This window comes from Salvelinus sp. IW2-2015, linkage group LG18 (assembly GCF_002910315.2).
Source record: "Salvelinus sp. IW2-2015 linkage group LG18, ASM291031v2, whole genome shotgun sequence".
In the NCBI taxonomy this organism is placed as follows: Eukaryota; Metazoa; Chordata; class Actinopteri; order Salmoniformes; family Salmonidae; genus Salvelinus; species Salvelinus sp. IW2-2015.
The window spans coordinates 68,992,986-68,999,885 of NC_036858.1; positions in this window are offsets into that span (position 1 = coordinate 68,992,986).

Sequence of the window (6,900 nt, forward strand, 5' to 3'; positions counted from 1 at the left end):
AGTCTGAGATAGGAATCAAGGTCAAAGGTCGTCTTGGAGGCCGTCGATGTTGTGCTGAATGTTGAAGGAGTTGGTTTGATAATGTTGTTGCACAAGACAAATGGAATTTAATCGCCATACATTTCAGTTTTCGTCTGTTAATAAGAAAGTTACCATTTAGATATTAAACTTCAAGGAGTTACCGCTCTTTTCTCTAGACTAGAGCCTTAGTAAAGTTGAGTCCATTAGGCTACTCTCCACTGTAAAACTATGAAACATGTAACACATTTATAACCTTGACATCAGTGTTTAAAACTGTGTTCTCATCTTAAACACAGGCATTTAAAATGCAAGATTAAACATGATAGTCAGCTTTTTCCAGTCAGTTTCCAACCAGGAGAACACCTACAGTGCTTTCAGATAGTATACAGTACATACCCCTTGACTTATTCCACAATTTGTTGTGTTATAGCCTGAATTCATTTTTTTTTTACTCTGACCCATCAACACACAATACCCCATAACGACAAGTGAAAATATTTGTCAAAACTTTGGCAAATTTATTGAAAATTAAATACATAAATATCTAATTTATATAAGTATTCACACCCCTGAGTCAATACTTTGTAGAAGCACCTTTGGCAGCGATTACAGCTGTGAGTCTGACATTGCTCGTCCATATATTTGTATATTCTTAATTCCATTCCTTTACTTAGATTTGTGTGTATTGGGTGTATGTTGTGGAATTGTTAGATATTACTTGTTAGATATTACTGCACTGTCAGAGCTAAAAACACAAGCATTTTGCTACACCCGCAATAAAATCTGCTAAACACGTGTATGTGACCAATAAAATTTGATTTGAGATTTGATTTGATCTATCACATTCACTCGAAAGGCATGATGGGAAATTGCCAAATACGGCTCTACACCCTACAGTGTTAAAAACAACATCTCCAGTGTTTAATGTTTAAAACTTAAACACCTTGTGCTGAATAAACGCGTTCATGTGTTTAAAAAGTGTTGCAAAAAATAAACATGTTCTGGGGTTTACAGTCTAAACACTGTGTCTAATCAAAATTCGAAATGCCTTATAACGTGTTTAAAGTGTTACAGAAAATTGCTTAGTTATGTGTTCAGATGCCAAACACTTGGTTTTACAGTGTACAAATGTAGGATCTTAATATGAGTCAGTTTGCTACAGCAGGAAAATAATCCTGCAGCAACAGGAAATGGGAACTATAATGTGGATTATAATTAATAGACATTTTTGTAGGGGTTGATAAGGGAAAATCATGTCTGAAATTGTGGAAAAAAGTGGAAATTACAAACTTCAGAAGTTTAAAATCTTTTCCATTGCAGGAAAGTTCTCCAGCAGCAGGGTGATCAAATTAAGATCCTATGTCTGTACATAAAAATGCAGAGAAAACGTAACAAAATAAATGAAATGTATTACTAAAAGACTTTGCCAATCCAGATATCATGAGGTTTTCTGAGTGAAATAAGATATATCAATAACACTTTATGTTCCTTGATTCTGTATTCTGTTATCTGACAAGTAGACAAACCTTCAAATTAGAAATATTTCACTAACATTACGATCAAACGATAAAAGCTCCCTAATAGCTCCACTTAGGATATTTGGGTTCTAATTCATATTTGAAGGGTTGTTTTGTTCAGAGAACACATTCACATTAATTAGGCAAAACAAAAAACTAAAATGTCAGCGCTAAATATGTACCTTCATGTTCTTTGTTGAATTAAAATGTTCAGAAACAAAAATCCCTCTTAAACTGTTTGAGGCATTCCATGTTATTTAGTTCACAAAGCTATAACTCACTTTTCAATCAAAACTCCCTACCCATTACCACTGTTTAAAGGCGTTGCAATATTGAAGCAAGCACTTGATCTAGTTGAAAACACTTTGAACTATCAAGTAAGTCATGTCTTGATGGATAGGAGTGCATTTTAAGCTCTGAAAAATGATCTTGTAAATGCATTGAGGACGCATATAGTACGGCAACAGTTTGTTCCCACTCATCTCAATCTTTTCCATCCATTGACAGGATGGGAAATCATATAAAAAATGTAAGCTATGACCTGTTGATTTTGGAAGGATACGATGATAGTGGCATTACTGGTAGAGATGTGAGGTCAATGGTATTAGGAGGAACATGCACTGTTTTCAAACACCCTCAAAACCTTCCTTATAGTGGCTGAGTGCTTGTATGCCTGCTCTCAAGCAGCCAGATGGCCCACATGCCCTGGTTTAGCATTAGCATGGCTCTGTTTGTCTGGCAGGTAGAACGCAAGTACCACTGTTAGCATGCTCACTAGAGACTTGGACTACATCGCTGTGGAGGCCCCTCAATGCCTTCTTTTAACCGTCCCTTTCACTGAGGACAATTGTTAATCTCCCATGGCCTCTTTTCAGGCTCAGTTTCAGCCTGGCAGACCCTATTCTTCTTTTTATGTTACTTTGTGTCTGGTTCGCGCCCTTCCTATGGGTGCACATGACCAGCAAATGAAGGTTTGCATGGGGGCTCCCCAAGAAGGGAGTAGGAGAGAACAGATTAATATGTAAGCTTGGCAGATAAGCTGAACAGAGGAGGTCTGCATTGTGATAGAGAGGGGATACATGTAAGGAGAATAGGGACTGGCCTTGCTTTAGCCGCCAACAGGGGCTGGTGAAAAGCCCACTGGTCATTGTCTAAACAATCTGAGAGGGGTTGTTTAATTAATTACACATTCGTACATATCGGCAAAGTGGGAGGTAAGGAGTTGAAAATGCAGATGTGTGTGTGTTTGTGCCAAAAAAACAGTCTGGAAAAAAACCTTGATCCTGTCCAAAGGGCATCTTGAACCAAAAGGACCATGCAGTCTCAGTAAACAATGGAGAATAAATAGGGWGGGGATTCTCCTCCCCACTCATAATGCTGAACAGCATGGTGGCCCTGCTTGTTCCTCGTCAGCAATAAAATGACCAGGTCCTACAGAGTTCTCCTTGTACCGTCTCGATGAACACCTAGCACCATGTGTTGCCTATACTCCAGCCACAGAGCGTAAGGTTCAATAGGTCTGAAGACGGCCCAGATAAGTTTACTAGTTTACTAATAACACATTGGGTAAACATAGTCTTTATCAGCTAAGAGATCCCCATCAGGAATGGTCTATAGTTTACAGTTGGACGGGAACTTCTTCCTCCCTGTCATCAATAACATCTGTCTCAGACCACTAGCACACCCCTTGTCGACAGTCTGGGAGGGGACACACTTTACAACAGCTGTTCACTGAGGAATGTTTTCTTTAACAGCTTTCTGTCATTCTTGTGCAAAATAATATCACAATTCAGATTTGACCAAATAGGAAATGTCAGTGTTGTCAAGTAGAGAGTACACTGTGACCCATGGTTTCCCTCTGAGGAAGTTCACTAAACTTTAAGAKCAGTTTTTGCAAACATTCACCATTCTTTTCCAGAATGGGTAAGTATTTTGTGGCCATGAAGATTATGTCAAAAACAATTGAACAAGCTACCCCCCTCATTTCAAGGAGTGTACTTGCAGCACCCTACTGTCTCTAAGGAAATTGTTAGAAAATTTGTTTTTCTGAGCAGTCTTTTTCCTTTAGTCTAGGCTGGATGTTAGCCCTGGGGGTCACTCCTGAACAAACGGGATGTTAGCCCTGGGGGTCACTCCTGAACAAACGGGATGTTAGGCCTGGGGTCATCAACTCTGAAACTCAATGGATGTTAGCCCTGGGGGTCACTCCTGAACTAACGGGCATGTTAGCCCTGGGGTCACTCGTGAACAAACAGAATGTTAGCCCTGGGGTTCATTCTGAAACAAACAGGATTTACCCTGGGAGCACTCCTGAACAAAACGGATGTTAGCCTGGGGTCACTCCTGAAACAAACAGAATGTTAGCCCTGGGGGTCACTCCGAACAAACAGAATGTTAGGCACTGGGGGTCACTCCTGCAACAAACAGGATTTTAGACCCTGGGAGTCACTCCTGAACAACAGAATTATATTAGCCCTGGGGTCACTCCTGAACAAACAGAATGTTAGCCCTGGGGGTCACTCACTGAACAAACACAATGTTAGCCCTGGGGGTCACTCCTGAACAAACAGAATGTTAGCCCTGGGGGACACTCCTGAAAGAAAAACTGGATTTTAGCCCTGGGGGTCATTCCTGAACAAACAGAATGTTAGCCCTGGGGGACACTCCTGAAAAAAAACCTGGATTTTAGCCCTGGGGGTCATTCCTGAACAAACAGGATTTTAGCCCTGGGGGACACTCCTGAAAAAAAACCTGGATTTTAGCCCTGGGGGTCATTCCTGAACAAACAGGATTTTAGCCCTGGGAGTCACTCCTGAACAAACAGGATGTTGGTGGCTTCTACCCTTTTGCCCTCATGTCTTTTTCTTTCTTTCTTTTTATTGCACCCAATCACAAGACTCACAGGCGGGATGTCTCGACCAACCACAAGACTCGCAGGCGGACGTTTCGACCAGTCACAACACTCACCGACGGGATGTCTTGACCAATAACAAGACTCACAGGCGGGATGTCTCGACCAATCACAAGACACACAGGCGGAACGTCTCGACCAAACAGTAGCAAGAGAAAGGGCTGTGGCAGAACAAGAAAATAAATGCAAAGCCTTCCTGTAAACACTGCAAAGAAAGTAAAATATCATGGTACAGCACATAAAAGGGAAATTGTCTCAAAACTGTCTCAACAACGAAGAATTCATGCGTGCTAGTTTCCCTTCTATGGACAGTTATAGTGTGAACGTGTGAACGTGTCGTCTAGTCAGGATGATAATCCTAAAGCTGATAGAGATTTTTGGGAAAGTTGTGGGATGTGTCTTAAAAAGAGCATGTGACCTTTGCCTCCTGCCTGTCAATCATTCATATTAAGAGGATGGGTGGGTACCCTCCTCACTAACCTGCTGACTATTAACTGGCCTCATGTAGTCATTAGAACTATTAAACCCTCATATGAAACAGAGCACAGCTCTCATTCTCTCCGCTGGGAGCCTAGACCAGACCCACCACTGAGACAACACACCTCGTTAGCACGCTCTTGGCCGCTACTCCTCTAGGTACCAGTGTGGCCTCCAGCTCACTTCACAGGGCCCGGTTCAAAGTTCAACTACTATTGAGGTAATTAAGGCACGAGTAATAATAATTATTTGGTGGGTGCTTATATTTGTCGTATTTCACACATGTACAAGTATGTATTAATTGGAAATGTGTTTTTGCATATCCCACTCTACCAGAGACACCCTCAGAAAGAGGGGTCACTGCCATTATCAACAGCAACACTGGAGCAATTAGGGCTAAGTGCCTTGCTCAAGGGCACATAGACAGATATTTCAACTTCTCATCTCAGGGATTCAAACTAGCAACCTTTGTGTTACTGGCCCAAAGCTCTAACTGCTAGACTGCCTGCCGCACAGACAGGAGGTGGTCCCAACTTGAGCCAGCATGTCTGTAGCAGAGAAATAGATGAGATGCTTTTGACCAATCACAGGGACTCCTCACACCAATCACTAAGTTGTAGTTGGATTTTTTTTAAACACAAAACGTATTACATTTCTATATTTTATCTATAGAAAATAAGCTATTATCTTGTGCTAGAGAGAATACTGCAATTGAGAAGAGATTACATTTGGAAATACATGCCGCACTATCCCAAATGTTCAGTGGGCTATTTCCAACAGAATTAGTTTCTCTATTTTATTTGGCATTAAATTGCATTATTTTAGTACAGTAGTTCCTTATCATTTCCAAACCATTTCAGTACACTCTTTAGATTCTCAAATTAATCTGCCGCAGAGTGAGACATTTCTGGCAGGAGTAAAGAGTTTGAATATGCTTCTGGATACCCAGACTCCTTTTCAGATGGTCCACATAAAATATAGTACATCAATAAGACAGAGGCAAATTCAGCCACATTCATTCATGGTTGTGGTTGTTTGAATCTTAGCCCATAAATGAATAGCTAATAGGCCTGTGATAGGAGCTGCATCAATTTTGGGTATTAGTCTCATCATTTGTCGCCGGTTCTTGTCAAAGCAGAATTGTCCTCTCTGTGTAAGGAGAATTTTTCAAAGAAACATAATTTGCATATATAAATTATCACTCTGAGAGTATCTTTAAAGTGAGTGAGTGTGTGTGTCCATGAGCAGGTGGGGGGGGGGGGGCTGTCCATGTCCCAAAATTATGGCGCATACAGGTTAGAAGAGAAAATGAGGAATGGCCCAGATCTTTCTTTTCAGTGACGGTGTGGGCAATGAGAGAAGGAGGATGATTTGGGGATATTATGAGTTATTGTAGGCAATGGAAAGGAGTATGGGACATGTCTGTCTGGGCTTGTGTTTTTGTGCTCCTCCTGGCCCTCTCTGTTTTGTCAGCACATCAGCTTATGGACAAAGTTAATTGTGTTGGTTGTGAGGACACCTGTCACACTAGCCTCATCTCCATACTAATGTGGACAGAATGCCATGCCGATGGCTGGGAATCTTGTGCATCTATTCAACATCTGACTCCTAAAGATATATAAAGTGCCTTCAGAAAGTATTCATACAYACCCCTTGACTTTTCCACATTTTGTTGTRTTACAGCCTGAATTTAAAATGGATTAAATTKAGATTTTGTGTCACTGGCCTACACACAACGCCCCATAATGTCAAAGTGGAATTACGTTTAATTTCACAAACTAATAAAATATGAAATATGTCTTCAAGTATTCAACCTGAATATCCCTTTGAGCATGGTGAAGTTATTAATTACACGTTGGATGGTGTATCAATACAACCAGTCACTACAAAGATACAGTACAAATAATGTCTTATTTACATACACTACCGTTCAAAAAGTTGGGGTCACATAGAAATGCCCTTGTTTTTGAAAGA